Here is a 19,472-nt window from a genome sequence, read left to right on the forward strand (position 1 = left end):
AGAAAAATTTTGTCTAGAAGATAAAAAATGAAATTAGAAAAATCGACATTTTTTTCGATGTTTGCATTAAAATAAAAATTAAATAAACAAAAAGATAAAAAATCTACTCTCACCATTTTCTGAAAAATTTAGTTCTGAATTTAAAAAAAAAATTCTAAAATCGGTGCATAATTGCATTCTAAATGTCATTTTGAACCTCGTTTTCCGATTTCACCCCACTGTGCGTCGGGTGATTACCGTTCGACCGAATTAACGGCGTCTGCGCCTTATATGATTCAGCTAATGCGCGCAGTTTTTAAATAGCGCAAATAGAACACATTTTTAACCATTGATTTAAAATTATATTTTAAACTCAATTTAATATTAAACTTGAAGTTAAAAGCACAAATTGAAGTTATAAACATAAATACATATGTAAATTAGAAATAATACCAAAAGTTTCATTTTTTTATTTACTTAATTTCAAATTCAAATTGACAAAAGGATAATTGAAATTATTTGTAGAGTCGATCAATATCAATTGAATTATTAATATTTAAAAAAATTCATTATAATAATAATAGTTCTATACTACTATTATCCTCGAACGTACGTGCCCCTCACAAAGTGCGACCCATATGTCTCGCACCCAGCACGCACCGCGTGCCTCGCATGCCGTGCGAGTAACGTGCCCCGCACGTTTGCTATCTGGGTTTTCTGTAATAAGCGTTAAATTTAGAAAAATTAAGAATTTGTATTCCTATGAATACGCAATTTTTTCTCCGTCTAAAAATCCCCCAACGGGAGCAGAAAAAGTGCAAATCCTATACCTTTCAATCGACTTAGTATAATTTAACGAAAGCATTTATTTAACCTATGTTTCATTATTAAATATTTTTATAACTTAGAAGATTTGAAAAATATTTTAATTTATATTTTAATAATTTATTTAAACGTATTAAAAAATGCATCAAAGAAATCTATTTAAATGTGTGAATCAAAATAATTTTAACTCTAGAGAGGCGAACTTGAATTGATTAAAATTAAATTTTCAAAACTATTATTCCACATGAAGGAATTAAAACAATTTATCACACATATTTTGTGAACTTATTAGAAGGAATTAAATAATCTCAAAAATTGAACACTTTTGGGGAATAGAAGACATATCTGTGAGGTTATCTGTCGGTACAATTACAAGGAATGAAATATATTGAAAATTCGTTCTCTTTTGGGGAATAGGAACCTATGCGGCGGCCGCTATGGTAATAGAAATAAATAAGTTTCTGACATATCCTACTCTTATAATGACATTTTAGACAAATGGAAAACTCGTGCATTCAAAGCAATAGATTAATCTTCACTTTTACGCTGAAATTTGAAAATATTAATTTTTCTCTATTCAACGCTTATTACCGGGTTGACTCGAAGCGGGAAGCACAAGCAGCCTCTGGATATTTATTCATTTGATCGAAAATTTAACCATGAAACCTTGACCGATTCCAAGTGACAAACAGAAGTGTTATGCATTAAATTTTTCATCAACGCGTCGAGAATAATCACATCATTTTCCAATGAAAATGTTGTTGAAAGTTTAAAATAAATACCAATATAAACTTAAAAATATTCTTTTGTTATTTTGCTTTTAGTTCTCTATAAAACACCATTTTATTGAATAAACCAAGAAAAAAATAATTAGAAATTCATCAATAATTGTTCTAATCATCATTTATGTATTTTTTATCAAACATGCACAAAAAGGCCCGCTTTTCGTACTGAAAAGTATGCCAAAAGTAACACTTTTTACTAAGGTATGAAAAAAATTACCGCGCATGCGTAAATTGGCTATAGTTTCCTGTGGACGAACTAGTTATCTTTTTCGCATACTTTTTCAACACGCAAGTCACTTTTTGAATACTGTAGTTACCTATGACAATGACTGAGAATCAGGTATTTTCACTTCAACCACCACACCGGCTAACTTCACTTAGTCAGATATCTTAAGATATTTAAAATTATCCCTTCCTTTGCTTACAGATATGAGAAACTTCGAAAATATTATTTCTTTCCCTCGGGCAGCCCCCCCCCCCTCTGCAGCTTCGCCCATTGGTTATACCGTGGATTCGCACCCGGACACCTGTTCCCATCAATCTGCGTACTTTACTCCAATAGGAGTAATCGTGCATCACAATGTACTAATATTTTTGTTATTTCTTGGTTTCTTATGATTTGATATATTTTTGAATTTAATTTTAAAATTATTATAATTATCATCATTTTCGGGATCAGAAATATCGTAATGAGGCGCCACCAGCGTGGCGACTATCGTCCTTCCATTTTAGAGCACTGAGTGATCTGAGAATGGGTACAAGCTAATAAGCACGATGGTGAGCTCGCGCCGACCAACAGTGGGACTCCGATACCACCTGAAGCCGATGTTCAGACATCGGAAAGAATCCCACTGCAGTGTTTTGAATCTCATACTGTAAAGTGTTGACATGAAAATTCTGGAAACCGCGTTTTTCGTGAAAATTTAATCTAATATTCATAAAATTAAGTGATTTTCTGTTAAATAAGTTCTTTGTAGGTTTGGCTATGAACTTGCGCAATGCGTTATGCACTATACGCAAAAGAGCGTGCTTCCCACTTGAGGCTGGCTCCACAATGTGCCCTAAGAAATGCACGTACGTCGACGTACGTTAATATCAACGCGTACATCTGCGTTGTTCGCCATTGCTACCAACTGTCGCGTGTGTTTTATTGGTGTACACTTACATATGTCCACGTACGTACAATTCTTAGGGTACATTGTGAAGCCAGCCTGAAGTGTTTCGCTTATACATACATAGTTGTAAAATATTTAATGTTTTTGGATGCTGCTGTCCTTAAATGATTTAAGCAAGAGAGAGACAGACTAGCTGGGATGATTATTCAAGAGAAAAGCTCTCTTTTCAAACGGGATGCTAAAAAGTCCTTAAACGTTTAAGTACGTAAGCAGGAAACTTTCTTTCTAGTTTCCGTTTAACGTTTAGTTTACCCTTTTGTCTCTATATCAGAAAAATATTTTCAAAACACTTTTTACCAGACAGAAAATCCTCCGGGAACTATTCATACGTCTCTGACTATTTACATTCAAAGTGGACCTATATCCGGGGAGTCAGGTCCAAGCCTTCTTATTTCCGGGTTGTGTTTCATCGAGTCAAGTTAATTTTTCCATAAATTCAAATTTTGTGAAAAAAGTTTTGAACTCCTCTTGTTGAAAAACGAGATCCAAGACTTCTATCCGAATGAATCCGAAGCAAATTTTCAATCCAAATGTATCAGAATCAATCCGGACCCGGATTGATTTTGAATCCGAATGAATCGGTGTTCGGATTGGATTTTCGGTTTAGATCAATCCGGGTCCGGACTGATTCCGATTCATACAGATATCGGAATGATTCGGAATGGTTCTGATTAGCTCGGAATGTATTCATATCCTTAACTTTCGCCAGGGAAGACTGTATAGCCTGCGATAAATAAATAACATTTCTGATAATTTATAGACTAAAGAATAATACTTTACCAAATATTTTAGGCTTTGAAGGAAAGTTACTTTCAATTTAAAAGAAGAAGTTCAAAACAATAATGTATAAACTATTCGAATTGTTTATACGTTTTACCAGTCAAGCTTAGAGCATTAAATTCTATATATATTTTTTTCGTTCTAATAAATTGTATGGAATGGCTTTAAACGCATTAAAATCCTTTTGAAGACTGTTAACTTTTTTTAAATCTTCTGAAATCCTCCAAATTCCTTTAAATCGTGAAATTATCTGAATTACCTCCATCTTTCCTATTCCTTACATTCGCGTAAATTTCTGAATTCTGAGAATTTCAAGTATTTAAAAATTACGCAAAGAATTCAGATGAAGTCAGGAATTTCAGAGAATACAAGAAATGCACAGATGTTCAATATTTTCAGGAATTCAGAGGATTCTCATGTGACGTATGGATTAATTAAGTATATTTAATTTCTGTCACTTACCTATTTAATTCAGAGCTTCCTCGTTTTGCACGTTTATTTTCACATAATAATAAATTATTCTAAAATAACCGAAGCGGGATCAAGGATAACTGAAGAGAGTGAATTGAAACGAAATATAATCGTAATAAATTTATTTAAGCTTGCTACAAAAGTTATCGTTGAAAGCGATCAGAGATGAGCCAGAAATTCCTTAATTATAAAGAAAAAAATGTTTAATATAAATTTTCGACAGAAAAGAAGGTGAAACTTTTATATACATCAATTTGGCACTCACCGATTTATTTGAAGACTTGAAGTATTTCTGACGCCCTAAAAGGAACTTAATAATTCTGATTGTCTACGATTTTGCTTGGTTTGTGGTGAACGTTGCCGCTTTTTTTGAAGGAATAAAATCCGATGGGTTTACAAGATCAACACGGATAAGAAAGTCTTGTGAATAAAATCCACCTTATTATTGATAGAAATATATTTTCACGACACATCTAGAAATTACGAAAATATTAAAAATAATTCTACAAGTATAATGTATATTGTATACTAGTTCGAATTTATAAAATTTAATTAAAATTAAGAGTAAAAATCAATCGATGAATCGATTTTTAAATCAGGCTTTTTAAAACGGACTAGAAAACAGAATATCTGCTTGTATATACTCGAGTCGCGGTACTGGGAACATTTAGCGCAGGTTCACCCTCAATAGTGAGAACATGTAAACAGTTTGCCTTCTGAAAGCTTGTAGTGATGATTTGAATCGTTATTATTAAAATTATTAAAATGAACTGAGCGAAAGAAACGTGGAAAGACATCACAAATATAAAATCTTCCACCGTAAGTATCGAATGTATTTGATTATGAACTAAGTTAAAATTACGGTGAATTGTACATTTGAAGATATCATCAAATGTAGAAATGAGTAGTGGAGGGTAAGGGGTTATAGCGTCGTTCTCACTGTCGGGGGAAAAACTTACTTAGTAGAGGGAGTTCGCAGTACTGAATTTCGCAGTACCGCGATACGAGTGTACTTTAAATTCTTACCTCGGACTGTACAATTTATATGTACATTTTAAGATAGAATTCAGTTGTGAAAGCTATACAATATTTACTATTCCTATCTCTGATAATCTTACATTTATACTAATAGTTTCTATTAATATACATTACCGTCGAAAATTGTTTGTACTAGTTCAGAAAACCAAAATCAGTCAGGGAAATATAACTTGTATCGCAGCTCGGGAAGAACTCTCCTTCTATCTCACACGGATCGTACTTTTATATACACCGCTTTAGCAACGGCGCACTACTCGCAACGCATGCAAGTGGGAGTTCACATGCAAGGACCGCTCCGTCCATTTCGTTAAGGGGCTTCGCGCGATTGGTTCGCTCTGCCCACGTAAAAGTAGACAGGGGTAATTGCTAACTAAAACTTGCCGCAGACACCCTTGGACCTTTTTAGTCATATCTCGGGAACTTATCAATATTTGTTCAGTTTTTTTTTTTGCTTAAATTAAAGATAGGATGTCATAGATTGCGTGGTCTAAATTTTAGATTTTTGCTACCACTTGCCTAGGTCATGCCACAAGTTGAAGTCGTGATACAAAATTCGAGAAATTCTTGCATTTTTCTAACTTCTTTGAAAAAGTTCAAGAAGGTCATTTGATGCGGAATTTCATAAGCTTTTCAACGATTTCAAGAAAATTTCCTCGGTCCTTTTCTGAACGGATAATCACGTCTCAAAGTCTACGATAATATTAAATAGTATTTGAACTAGTCGTTCCGACAACTTACGACGGTATTATACCTTTTCATATAAATTTAAGTCCCAAAAGCAATACGAAAACTCTAAATTATATCGATTAATTAACACCTGTTCTACTTATCTACTGATGTGAAAGTTTGAATTTTTTGTTTTATGATACTTGTGCCTGTTTTCTGTATCAGACCTTTTCTTTGTGGTATCCCGATTTAAAATATAATATAATGTTTCCTAGTAAGTACATTTAGTAGATAATTATTTCATTGAGATCAACTTGTGCTTAAAAAAATTCTAACAGCGACCGTTTCTTTTTAATTGATTTTCGGTGGTTTGTTTTAACTCAAGTAGTTTGTCTTTCATTGGATTAATGTGAGTTCCCATCCATTCATCGATCATGGATGGAAAGAAAACGCTGTCCATTTGGACTCGTTGATACCCTTCCAGCGATGATAGTTCGAGCAACATACTGTAAAATCGAAATTATTTAAAGGTCATCAAAAAATTACCCTTTACCTTCTTCACTTAAATAAGCACTGAATTAATAGAATACAATAAGAAAGTCCAACTATTTTTGTTTGAAAGTCAAAGTAGAAAATCAATCTTCTTGGTGGTAAATAAATAATTTGTAACAAGGAGTTCCATCTTGGATAGCGTATACAGTGGACGTGCGTGACTTTCGTGACGATCTTTTTCGATTTTTTAACCTAATGATCTCGATCGGTAGGCGAGACAGCAGAAAGAGCGATAAGGGGTTGCAAAAGACGCCCTAAAAATAATAGTCGAGGGCGGTAGTTGAGTGAAAACTAAAAAATCAGTGCGAGAAAATTTGGACGTGGAAATACTGGGGTTATGGGCGAAATGGAAAAAGCGCGAGTTGCACACAGGGAGGAAGCGACGGAGGCGACACCCGAGACGACGGCGGAATCTGACACGGCATGCTAGCAGTAAGCACAGCCAGAAAGAGAAGGACGAGACCGAAAAGGATGTTCATAACAGAATATAAGGGTGCGGACAGAAAAAAAACCGGGCAAAAAAGGCGATAGGAAGTTGGAAGAGTGTTGGAGGACTTACGCTGGAAAAGAAGGCGAGGTAAAATCAGACGTAAAAAGTAGGCAGGTAAGCGGCGATTTAAAACATAAGGAATGTAAAGAGGACAAAAATAAAGAGACAGATACAAATATAATCCACCTTGAGGCACAGTGGGGTAAATTGCTTCGAACTCCAACAAAAATTAATGCAAGTAACGCTAGCAAAGTAGTTGCAGAAAGCAATGATTTATTCCTACGACGGGTGCACCTCTGAACGAAACAAAATCAGGCGCAGCCGGCCTGAAGTGCCACCTACATCATTTTAACCCCCCCCCCCTTCTTAGTTTTATTTTAAAAAGAAACGATTATAAAAATATTTAAAAAATAAAAAGTATGTTTTTACTATTATAAAACTATTCGAAGGGGCGCCTGGATTGGCTGACAGGGGCAGGAGAGTCGTCCAAAAAGTGTTTTGCTGGCTTCTCAGGCCAGCTGCGCCCGACGGCCGGTTAAGGGAAGAAATGGAACATAATAAGGGCAAAACAGATAAAGAGAATAGAGTATGAAATGAGAATAAGGAAGAAAGAATTGACAACAAAATTAAAATTAGTGCTAGCGTCACTAAGAGTAGTGCGGTAGTAGATTTGAAAAATCAGAAAAGAGAAAATAAAATTACTCAAGGTAATTTTCTAGAGTCGCCAAATACGAGCTGCCAAAGCAATAAAGGCGAATTAAATCAATTGCCTCTGTGGTTTAAAACTTGGGAAGAAAGAGAGGAAGGAAAATGCGGCAAAAGGATGGTAGATTTAGAGGCCATATTAAGAAATGAGTTAAAGTGCATAGAGGAGATAAAAAATAGTTGGGAAGAGGACAGACCTAAAAGGAAAGAAGGCAGGGGACAGAAATTTCAGGTTAGATTTTGAGAGTCTGTCAGAAGAAAATCGCAAATTGAAGAAGCGGTAAACGGAACTAGAGAGTTATTTAGAAAACGCTTTAGAGATTTTAGAGAAAGAAAAAAGAAATGCAAAATCCTGGCCCAGGATGCGACGAGGATTCCTGGGGGAAACCATTCTACTGAGAAGATGACCCTCGCATATGCTGTGAATTCGGCAGGAGGGTTGTAGTGTCTCCAAGTGGACGGAGAGGGGGAGTCCAGATAAGCTTAAGACCAAATCTAGCTCCGGAAAAAGTAAGGAAGGTTGGGAGGAGGAAAAGAGAGAAGGCGACAAAAGAAAAAGTCGGTGATTATAAAAGCATTAATCCTGATAACCAGGACAAAAAACGAAGAATTAGAAGAGTGTGTGGGAAGCAAGCCCAGAAGAAATGGCACCGAAACAGGAGCTGATGAAAAGAAAAGTGAAGCTTAGAGAACTGGGCTAAGCGGTATAGATAAAAGAAGATCTAACCGAAACACAATGAATTGTACAGGAATGGTTGACGAGGCAGAAGCCTGGGAAAAGAGAGAAAAAAAGACGAAAATAGACTTCCATTGAATATGGATAGATCACGGATCTAAAATGAGACGAATTGGAAGGCGAATTGAACGTGCGTAAAAACTTAAATATGGAAAAAGTAAGCCACTTTCGATAAAACAGGGAGGAATGGACAAATAGCTACTGAACTAACAGTATTACAATGGAATAGCACAAAGGGTAGCAAATATAAAAAAGAATCGGAGCTTTTGGGAAGGGGTAGACATATTAGTATTCCAGGAAACTTACCTAGAAGAGGGAAGATTGCAGAAAATTTTTGAAAGCGTAGACAAAAGATATGAATGGTGCGGAAAGGAATCAACACGGCGAAACAAAAGGGGCAGTGCAAGCAGCGGATAGCTAATAGGCGTAAAGAAGAAGTTAAAAGCAGAATGGAAGGCAATAGAATGGGATTATGGGTTAGCATTAGAAGTAAAGGAAAAATACAATGAGGAAAGCTACGTAATTATCACGGGCTACAATAATACTCCGACAAGTATAAAGAAATTCCTGAAAAAGTTGGACCAAGTAATAGAAGAGTTAGAGGGATCTTTGGCGAAAGTAATTTAAGCAGGAGATCTCAACGCAAGAGTTAGAACAGAGCCAGGAGTGACAGAATGTGCAGTAGAAGAGACTTATATAAAACATAGGAACTCTGAGGACATAGAAATAAGAAAGGAAGGTGTATCCTTACATGATTAGAAGGAGTGTGGCAGGGAAGGCTAACGTAGAAAACTAGGACACATGATAATACAGAGAAATGAGAAAGAAATTGTTTAAGCAATTAGACTGGACTAATAAAGTCGCATATATGAAGTGCAGAAAAGAGCTAGTAAAACTAAGAGAGCGACTATAAAAAATTGGCTCGATTAAAAGCAGAGAAAAAACCTGTATGCGGCATAATAGGAAACGAAGAACGGCTAACCAACTTCAAAAAACTTTTAGAAGGTGGAGACAAAGATGAAGAGTCAGAAGCGGAAGATAAAGAGTTCATACGAGGTCTGTTCAAAAAATACGCGGATTGAGGTCACAAAAAATGTACTCTATTTGAAAGTTACACGTCTGGGTCTCCTTCAAAATACTCTCCTCCCCAACGAACACACTTATCCCAACGGTGTTTTCACTTGTTGAAACTGTCCTGGTACGCTTCTTTTGTGATGGCTTTTAGCTCCTTCGTCGCATTTGCCTTAATCTCCGAAATCGTCTCAAATCTTCTTCCTTTGAGGGTTTTTTTTTTAGTTTTGGGACCAAGAAAAAGTCACAAGGAGCAAGGTCAGGTGAGCATGGGGGGGGGAGGGGTGGAGAACAGTAATTGAGTGTTTGGCCAAAAACTCACGAGTTCTGAGTGCTGAGTGAGCACAAATTTCGCAATGACGCGGTACATCTTCAATTTTTCGGTCAAAATCTCGTAACAAGATCCAACTTATATCCCACACTCTTCGGCAAGCTCCCTAATGGTCATACGTCGATTTTCGCGCACCAGAGTTCATGCCACTTGAAACATGCAGTACGCTTCATGGCAACATCACCGTAGGCCGTGTTGAGCATGGCAAATGTTTCAGTTGCAGATTTCCCGAGTTTCACACAAAATTTCACAGCAATTCGTTGCTCTTTCAGACTGTCCATTTTACAATTCGACAAACAAAAATAAACACTCTTTACTTAAAACCGTGTAGCTTATCAAAAAATGAAGATATCTGCGACTGGAATACCGCGTTTTAAACAGCTGATCTGTACGAACTTAGCGACACCAAGCGGATTCTCCTGAAACCAACTCGTGCCGCGAAATTCAAACAGTCCGCGTATTTTTTGAACAGACCTCGTAGAGGTAGAAGAAACAGAGTAAAGCAACGATGATCTGAAAAACCGATAGACGACATAGAAATTAACGAAGCCATAAGGAAAATAAAGACAGGTAATTAAAGACCTGTGGAAAGAAAAGAAACTAATAAAGGACTTGAGGATGGCGACGATATTTACTACCCAGGAAAAAAGAACCCATTGTAAAGACCACTCTGTGAATTGCGCATCTGCCATTTGCATATTCAGAAAGTCAAAATTGAATTGATTTGCGAGTATGTGAATCGGTCATTTCCTCAAGCAGTTTCGAATCAGCCATGTACTGCAATGACCACTTCAAGTAAGGTCATATTGAATGTATTTTGTTAAAAACTCATAAGAAATATTCCTCCTAAATCGTTTTAAGCAATTTTTGGATGACCCCTCATCTATTATCTAAATAGCAATTGTCAAATATTTATATAAATATTGAAATATATATTCAAAATACTTACTCTGTGAAAGCAGGAATTAGACTTTCAAGTTGCATTGGATTCGTGTAATTATTCAAAACTTGCCACGGATTCATCCACGTTGATATCCTGTGATGGATAAAAGAAATTTGAAAATCTTGTTCATATAATTAAATAAAAAATCGAATTTCAACATTAGGAATGTTTAAAAATAGTTATAAAATAATGGCTTGAATTTTTTTAGGTAACAAGCTTATAATGTTTTGAAAAATTCTTTTTGTTGGAATAATAATTTGTGATATTTTTTTTTAACGAAGAAAATTAAATCAAACGCTATATGTATATAAAAATATAAAAGTTAGTAAACAATATGTAGTACTTTAAATTTTCTTTATCTTAGATGAAATACTATGCATTTCCTAATTATAATTGCACACTTAAAATAAATTCTTAAACCCAGTAATTTTTTTGAGTTATAATTCATACCAAAATTGAAAAAATACTGTTATTTTAAAGAAATTCCATAAAATTATATGGATAATCGTGCATTCAATGCAGGTATTTTGAATTACTAAAATAAGTTATTGTATATATTTTAGACTTAATGTATAAAAATCCTATTTTGATTTTTTTTTGTTTGATAAAATTTTGTATACCATTTCTTAATCTTTTTTCTTACGATAAATTTCATTTTGAAGTGGTTTTAAAATCCCGGGAATTTCTACATTATTTTGAATTATCTCAAAAAAATTAGCTTACAATTTTACTTGAATTTAAAACTTTTATCAATTTAAAAATTCTTTAATCCACATATATATATAAATCCCGTGTCACGATGTTTGTCACCACTAAACTTTGAAACTACTTAACCGATCGTGATGAAATTTTGTATACTGCGTGTAATTTAGTCCAACATAAATGATTAATTTCGTTGTCTGATAATTTTAATTGAAAATTCATTTTTTTTTCTTAAAAATTTATCTTTTTCGGTAGATAATTAATTTCCATTGTTGAACATTCATTTTTTCGCAAGTTCATTGCTTTGGCTGAGAATTTAACTATTTTTTCGACATTTTTTTTTCTTTTTGTAGAAATTTTTGTAATGAAATATTAGTTGCAAATTCGTTGATTTTTTTTTTGTTTAAAATTATTTTATTTGGTTGATATTTTATTTCTTTTTGATAAAGAATGTACCGTTATTAAAAATTAATTTTCTTAACTAAAGATTTAACAATTCAAGTTGTTAAGAAATAAATGTCTTTTGTTGAAAATTCGTCTTTTCTGGTAGAAAAATTATTTTCTCGGTTAAAAATTGATCCTTTTGTTTTAAAGTTGAACTATTTTGTCAAAAATTGATCATTGTAGTTGAAATTTTTCTTTTCAAAATTAATTTTTTCAGCTAAAGAATTATCTGCTTGTTTTTTCAAACTGAAAATGGATTATCTATTTTAAATGAAAATTTGTCTTTTTGTTGTTAAACCTAATTTTTTTAAATCAATGTTTTAAATATTCCCAGTTTCGTTAAAAATTATTTTTATAACTGAAATAAAATCTTTTTTTGTTAAAAATAAAATTTTTAAAATTTGAAATTTGTCTGTTTTTGTTGAAAATTAATGTTTTTTTTTTAAATTCATCTGTTTGGTTGAAAATTGATCAATTTAGTTGGAAATTCGTTTTTATTGTTAAAAATGAATTTTTGTTGAAAATTCATCTCTTTGTAGAAACCTTATTTTTTGGTTGAAAATTTAATTATTTTCTCGATTATTTTTTCTATTTAAAGAAAATTATTTTTTTAAATGAAGATTTTACTATTTAGTTTTTTATTTGAAAATTTATTTTTTTACCACTGAAAATTTATCATTTTAGTGGAAAATTCGTTGTTTTTTTGGTTACAAATTAATTTCTTTTGAGTGAAGATTTAACTATACCATTTTTTTAAATTAATGTATTTTCTTAAAAATTCGTCGTTTCTGGTAGGAAATTAATTTTCTCGGTTGAAAATCCATCTGTTTTCAAGTTCAAACATTTTGTCAAAAATTTATTTTTTAGGTTAAAAATTAATCATTTTAGTTGAAAATCCGGTTATTTGTTGTTGAAAGTTAATTTTTTCAGCTGAAGAATCTTTTTTTTGACTGAAACTTCATTTCTTGACTAAAGATTAAATTGTTTAATTTTTAGTTGAAAATTATTTTGTTTTCAAGCTGAAAATGGATCATCTATTTTAAATGAAAATTTGTCTTTTTAGGTAGATAATTAATTTCCTTAGTTAGAATTTCATCTTTTCGGTTGAAACTGCATTTCATTTATTGAAAATTTAAATATTTTGTTAAAAATTTGTCTTTTTTGTTTGTTTGTTAAAGCCTAATGTTTACAATTAAAGCTATAAATATTCCAATTTTCGTTGAAAATGAATTTTTTAAACTGAAATAAACTCTTTTTTGTTAAAAATTAATTTATTAGATTGAATATTCGTCTTTTTTTGGTATAAAATTAATGCTATTCTTTGAAAATTCATCATCTTGGTTTAAATTAAATTCTTTCTTTGGGTACTCATCTTTTTGGTTGAAAATTGATCAATTTAGTTGGAAATTCGTTTTTATTGTAGAAAATTAATTTTTTTTCTTGAAAATGTATGTCTTTTTGGTAAATTCTTTATCTTTATTAGATGAAAATTCAGGTATTTTCTCGAAAAACTGGTCATACTTTTTGTTGAAACTTCATTTTTGGTTAAAAGTTGAACTATTTTGTCGAAAATTCCCCCCTTTTTATTGAAAATAAATTTTTTTCGAAGGAAAATAGAGCTTTTCCATTTTTAGTTCAAAATTTATGTATTTTCATGAAAATTTTTCCTTTTTGATAGAAAAATAATTTTCTTGATTGAAAGTTCATCAGTTTGGTTCAAAATTGAACATTTTCGTTGGAAATTCATTACGTTGACTGATCATTTCGGTTAAAAAATCCATTTTTGTTGTTGGAAATTCATGTATTTTTTAAAAAATTATCTTATTCGGTAGAAAATTAATTTCTATTGTTGAAAATTAATTATTTTTCGGTAAAAAGTTGATTGCTTTGATTGAAAATTTAAATATTTTGTCGAAATTTTATTTTTATTTTTGAAGAAATTTTTTTTAACTGAATATTTTGCTATTTAATTTTTGGTTAAAAATTAATTTTTTTGTTTGAAATTTTATTTTTTTTTTAGTAAAGAATGTATCTTGGAAATTTGTATTTTTTTTTGTTAAAAATTAAATTTTTTAACTAAGTTTTAACTATTCAATTTTTTGTTAAAAAATAAATGTCTTTTGTTGAAAATTCGTATTTTCTGGTAGAAAATTATTTTTTGGGTTAAACATTCATCTGCTTGCTTTAAAGTTGAACTATTTTGTCAAAAATGTATTTTTTGGCTTAAAAATTGATCATTTTAGTTGAAATTTTTTGTTGTTGTTCAAACATAGTTTTTCAATTAGAGTTTTAAATATTCCAATTTTCGATGAAAATTATTATTTTAAAAATATATATTTTTTTTAAACTACAATTAAATCTTTTTTGGTTGAAATTGCATTTCATTTGTTGAAAATTTAAATATTTTGTTAAAAAAGTGCCTTTTTTTAGTTTTGTTAAAACCTAATGTTTTTAATTAAAGCTTTAAATATTTTTAGTTGAAGAATGAATTTTTTAAACAAAAAATTGATCATTTTAGCTGGAAATTCGTTGTTGTTTTTTTCTCACATTTTTTCCCTAATTTAATGTCTTTCTGTTAAAGAATGTATCTTTATTAGTTAAAAATTCATGTATTTTCTTGGAAATTTGTATTTTTTTATTAAAAATTAATTTTGTTTTCTGATATAAAATTAATTTTCTCGGTTAAAGATTCATCTTTGTGTTTTAAAGTTGAACCATTTTCGTCAAAAATAATTTTGTTTGCAAACTGAAAATAGATCATCTATTTTGAATGAAAATTAATCTTTTCAGGCAGATAATAAATTTCCTTGGTTAGAATTTCATCTTTTTCGTCGAAACTGCATTTCATTTGTTGAAAATTTAAATATTTTGTTAAAAATATGTATTTTTGTTGTTGTTAAAACCTAATTTTTTCAATTAAAGCTTTAAATATTCCAATTTTCGTTGAAAATTAATTTTTCAAACTGAAATTAACACTTTTTTCTTCAAAATTCATTTAATTAAATACTCGTCTTTTTTGGCACAAAATTAATGCTTTTTTTTATTCATCTGTTTGGTTTAAAATTGAATTATTTTTTTAGATCATTTTTTTGTTGTTAAAAATTGATTAATTTAGTTGGATATTCAATTTCATTTTTGAACACAAAATTTCATTATTATATTTTTAGTTGAAAATTGATCTTTTTTAGTTAAAAATTCGTTCTTTTGGTAGAAAATTAATCTTTCTGGTTGAAAATTCATCAATTTGATTTAAAATTGAATGATTTCGTACGGAAGCCGTTTTTATTTACTTTTATTTTCATAAAATAATTTAATATTCACTTACATTTAATTTATTCTTGAAAAATGATACTTACTGTTCGCTGTTGATGATATTGTGGTACTTTACTTTAAAATTAAGTAACCATTCAACTCCAATGGCCACCTGCCATCCAGGAAATAAAAGATTGTTAGGAATTGGGGCTGGTCTTGATTGTGGAATAATATGTAGTGGGTGTTCTGTGTACCCCAAAGTTTTTGCAACTTGCAAATGACTCTGTTCCGAGTAACCATGAAGCCAGACTTTTAAACAAATTGCTAAAGATGGTATTCCTGTAGGCAACAATTCACACATTGTTGCATAATGATCATATCTGCAACAATTTAATTAAAATTCACCCTAAAAATTAAAATCAAGACAGTTTAAACAAATTTAACTTCCATTTTTCAGATAAATCTAAATCTGATTAATCTCCCTGGTGGAAATAATTTCGATATATTTTTATTAAAAATCTAGGAATTAGTAAGAAAATTTTTACGACTTACTGCGAAAAGTTTCAAAAATTTCTATGAAACAACCAATAATCTCTAGGAACATTTTGACGAATTTTTATTACATATAATAATAATTGTGAAAAATTAAACCTTTTTGGGTTCATCGTGGATTTTCCTACTTTTTCTTACGAAATTATATTTATTCATACATGCGTGCAACTGCGAAGTTCTTTTATTTTTTATAGAAACGAGTCATTTTTTTCAAAAACATTAGAAAAATTATAAAAAATTAAACCTTTCTTTTCGTCAAAAAACTATACAACATTTAAATTATGTTGAATGATTTTTCATCAAAAGCATTCAATTTTAAACGAAATAGATGGATCTTAATTCATTAAATGGATTTTTAATAACGAAATACATCAATTTTTTAATAAACTTTTTTAATTTTTGACTAAAAATGATCGATTTTCAACCAATAATGGAACAGAGTTTAATTTTCACAAAAACAAATAATTTGCAAACAAAAAGATTACAATTCAGCATGAAATAGTTGCATTTTCAAACAAATAGTTTAATTTTTAATCCAACAGGACGAATTTTTTTATTCAAAGGGATAAATGTTTAACAAAACAGTCAAATTTTCAAGAAATTAGTGCAACTTTCAACAAAATAGTTGAATTTCCAATACAAAAAAGATTAACTCGAAATGAAAAATATAAAAGTTCATCTTAAAACCTAAAAAACCATTTAAATTTAAATATAAAAGAAGAATTTTCAAATGGAAAACACTAAAATTGAAGAATTTCCAATTAGAAATCTGTCGAATTAAATAGATTCCATTTTAAATGTTCAGAATCAAAATATTTTGAATTTTAAATATTCAAAACTTGATTCAATCTGCAAATTTGAATAATTCTCAATGTTTAATCCTCCAAATTGAATACTTTTAAATACTTAATCTTCAAGATTGAATAATTTTTAATTTTTAATTCTCAAAATGCAACTATTCTAACGAACAAATAAACTCAAAATTGTATCATTATAAAGTTTGAATGTTACAAATGAATGAAATTTCAATTTTTTAAATTTATAATTAAATATATTTTAAATCCTTAAAATTGAATCATTTTCAACATTTAATCATCAAAGTTGAATCATTTTATTATTCAATCCTCCAAATTTAATAATTTTCAATTTTTAAACTTCAAAATTCAAGAGTCTAACAAACAAAATCAAAATTGTATCATTTTAAACTTTAAAAATTAAAATTTAATATATCTTCAATCGTCAATCGTGCAGATTGAAGATCTTTGAATTGCAAATTGTTAAAATTAAAAAATTTTCAATTGTAAATTATATAAAATTGAATACATTTAAATTTTTAATTTTTAAATTTGAATCATTTTCAAAATTGAATAATTTTCAATTATAAATCTTCAAAAATGAATTTTTTCAATTTTAAATCTTTAAAATTCAACTATTACAAAAAAAAAACCGTTTAACATTGCATTATTTTATTCTATTATTATACCGAATTAATTAATGTTCAAATGGTTAAGATTGAAGAATTTTCAATTGTAAATCTTCCAAATTGAACTATTACACACCCAAAAAATATTCAAAACTTTATAATTTTAAACTATAAATATTAAAAATTAATGAATCATCAATTGTAAATCTTAAAATTTGAAGAGTTGCAAAATGTCAAATTTGAAATATTTTAAATTGCAAATCCATAAATCAATTTTGAATCTTTAAAATTGAAATATTCCAAACCAACCAAAAACATTTCAAATTTAATTATTTAAAGCTATAAACATTGAAAATTAAAGTATTTTCAATTTTAAATATTAAAAATTGAATCATTTTCAATGTTAAATCTAATAATTGAATTATTAACAAAAAAGAAAGATAAAAAAATGTATGACTTTAAACTACAAGCATCCAAAATTAAAGAATCTTTAATTATTGTAAATCTTAAAAATTGAAGTTTTCAATTCCAAATCTGTAAAATTGTAATGAATTCAATTTTAATTCTTCAAAATCGAATCATTTTCAATTTCCAAATGGAAAACGTTAAGATTGAAGAATTTTTAATTATAAATCTATACATCTCAATTTAAATCTTTAAAAAATAATAATTTTAAATATTTAATATTTAAAATTAAATAATTTTAAATATTTAAAATTGAAATATTCCAACCAAAAACTAAAAACATTTAAAATTAATCATTTTAAGCGATAAACTTTAAAAATTAAAGTATTTTCAATTTTAAATCTTCCAAATTGAACTATTCAACACGAGAAAATAAATTTCAAAAATTTATCATTTTAAACTATAAGTATTAAAAATCAATCAATCTTCAATTGTAAATCCCAACAACTGAGGAGTGTCCAAATGCAAAATGTTAATATCGAAGAATTTCTAATTGAAAATCTATATATCAATTAAAATTTTTAAAAACAAATCATTTTCAGTATTTAATATTCGAAATTAAATAATTTTAAATCTTTAAAATTGAAATATTCCAACAGCAACAAAAAACATTTAAAATTGAATCATTTCAAGCTATAAACCTTTAAAAAATAAATTTTTTTTCAATTTCAAATCCTCAAAATTGAACTAATAAAAAAAAGAAACCTTAAAAATGTATCATTTTAAACTATAAATATTAGGAATGAAGGAATCTTCAATTGTAAATCTTAAAATTGAAGAGTTTCCAAATGAAAAACGTTAAGATTGAAGAATTTCTAACTAAAAATTTAGAAATCAATTTTAAGTGTTGAAAGATCAAACATTATCAACATTTAATAATCAAAATTGTATAATTTTCAACATTCAATCTCTAAAATTGAAATATTCCAACAACAAAAAATATTTAAAATTAATCATTTTAAGCAATAAACATAAAAAATTTAAGTATTTTCAATTTTAAATCTTCAAAATTAAACTATTAACAAAAAATACATATCAAAGAATGTATCACTTTGAACTATAAGCATTAAAAATTAATGAATATCGAATTATTTCAAATCTTAAAAATTGAAGTTTTCAATTGCGAATCTATAAAATTGTAATATAAATTTTAATTATTCAAAGTCGAATAATTTTTTATTTTAAATCTTCAAAAAACTGAACAATTCAAAGAAAAAGAAACATTAAAAATGTATCATTTTAAACTATCGTAAATCTTAAAAATTGAAGTTTTCTATTTGAAATTTGTAAAATTGTATACAATTCAATTTTAATTCTTCAAAATCGAATCACTTTCAATTTTCAAATGAAAAAAGTTAAGATTGAAGAATTTTTGATTAAAAATCTATAAATCAATTTAAATCTTGAAAAATAAATCAAGCAACAACAAAAATTTTTAATCGAATTGTTTTAAGCTATAAACATTAAAAATTATAGTATTTTCAATTTTCAAAATTGAACTATTTAAACAAACCAAAAAACATTTAAAAATGTATCATTTTAAACTCAAAAAATAAAAAATTAATGAATCTTCAATTGCAAGTCTTCAAAATTGAAGTTTTCAATTGCAAATCTATAAAATTGTATACATCCCAATTTTAATTTTACATAATCGAATTATTTTCAATTTTTAATCTTCCAAATTGAACTATTCACAATAACAAAATTAAAAAATGTATCATTTTAAATGCAAAACGTTAAGATTGAAGAAATTTTAATCACAAAATCTATAAGTCAATTTAAATCTTTAAAAATAAATCATTTTTAATATTTGATATTCAAAATTAAATAATTTAAAATCTTTAAAATTGAAATATTCCAACAGGTACAAAAAACATTTAAAATTGAATCATTTCAAGCTATAAACCTTTAAAAATTAAATTTTTTTCAATTTCAAATCCTCAAAATTGAACTATTAAAAAAAAGAAACCTTAAATAATGTATTGAAGAATAGAGAAGAAAGAGAGGGAAGAAAGAAAATTGAACTTAGTGATAAAGGGTATAAGATTAGAGGGGAAGGAGCTGAAGGATGGGGTGGACGAAGTACT

General features: G+C 28.9%; 1 pseudogene; it reads right to left on the reverse strand.

The window, feature by feature from the left end:
* Positions 1 to 4,167: 4,167 nt before the first annotated feature.
* LOC117172187 overlaps positions 4,168 to 19,472 on the reverse strand; it is a 90,899-nt pseudogene continuing 75,594 nt past the window's right edge.

Source organism: Belonocnema kinseyi, chromosome 4 (genome assembly GCF_010883055.1).
Source record: "Belonocnema kinseyi isolate 2016_QV_RU_SX_M_011 chromosome 4, B_treatae_v1, whole genome shotgun sequence".
Classification (NCBI taxonomy): Eukaryota; Metazoa; Arthropoda; class Insecta; order Hymenoptera; family Cynipidae; genus Belonocnema; species Belonocnema kinseyi.